Below are 1,132 nucleotides of genomic sequence, written 5' to 3'. Positions count from 1 at the left end.
TTTTGTGTTTTGTGTTTGTTGTTGTTTAAAGTTTGTGATAATTCTGTCTTTTTTACCTTATGCCTGGTATATTCATTGTATGTCTTCAGGAAGGTGAGGGGTGGGCACAGAGCTTTAGGGAAAAGAGTGAAAAATTGCAACAGTGGAGTTCATTGAACATTGATGAAAGTGAACTATTTAACACATGGGTAGGGACAGGAGGGTGGGATTGGGAACAAGTGTGGGTACTGAAGACATTTCACAGAAGGAAATGTACTCATAATCTGACACTTGTAATTGTAATCCATCTATAAAGCTCCTTAATAAGAACAACAGAGTAAATTTCTGTTAAAAAGGTAAACAAAATGTTGTTTCTTAGAATCCTGGAAGTTTGTTTTGTTCACTGGTTTTAGCTGGTTGAGTCTATCTCTGAAAATAGCGACATTGACATTCATTGGGCGAATTTTTGAGCAACTAGTAGATAAAAGTCAATTATGATTGTATGTTTTTGAGACTGATTAATTTATTTCTTTAATCTAATTTGTATTATTTCTGTCTACTGATTTTTGGTTTTGTTTTTCCTGTTTTGTCAAATACTTAGTGGTGCACCATTAGTGCTGATTTAAGATTTATCTAATTTGTTGATGTACATACTCAAAGCTATAAATATTCCTCTGAGTATTGTCTGTGCTGCTGCTGTGTCCCAGAGGAGGTAGTATTTTGTGTGTTCACTTCCACTGAATTCCATAAACGCTGGAACTTCCCTGCATATCTCTTCAGTGACTCACTGATGATTTAGCAATGTGTTATTCAGTCTCTGTGAGTTTCAGAATGTTATGTGATGCCTTTTGATGTCTAGATCTAATTTGGTCCCATCATGGTCTGACAGGATACAAAGAGTAATTTCATTTTTATTTTTGAATTTTGAAAGATTTCCCTTGTGATCTAAGATATGATCTACTTTGGAGAACATTCCATGGGTTGCTGTGTGGAATATATATTGTGACAATAGTAGGTAAAATACTCTGTAGATATCTGTTAGGTATAGCTTGACAATACAGTTATTTAGCTCTAAAGATTTTTGCTAAGTTTTTACCTTGATGGCCTGTCCAGAGGTAAGAATGTTTTGTTCAAGCTACCAACAATTTATTTG

This window comes from Dipodomys spectabilis, unplaced genomic scaffold, assembly GCF_019054845.1.
Source record: "Dipodomys spectabilis isolate Male_0828 unplaced genomic scaffold, ASM1905484v1 ptg000116l, whole genome shotgun sequence".
NCBI classification, from domain to species: Eukaryota; Metazoa; Chordata; class Mammalia; order Rodentia; family Heteromyidae; genus Dipodomys; species Dipodomys spectabilis.
Note: the sequence above shows the minus strand (reverse complement) of the source record.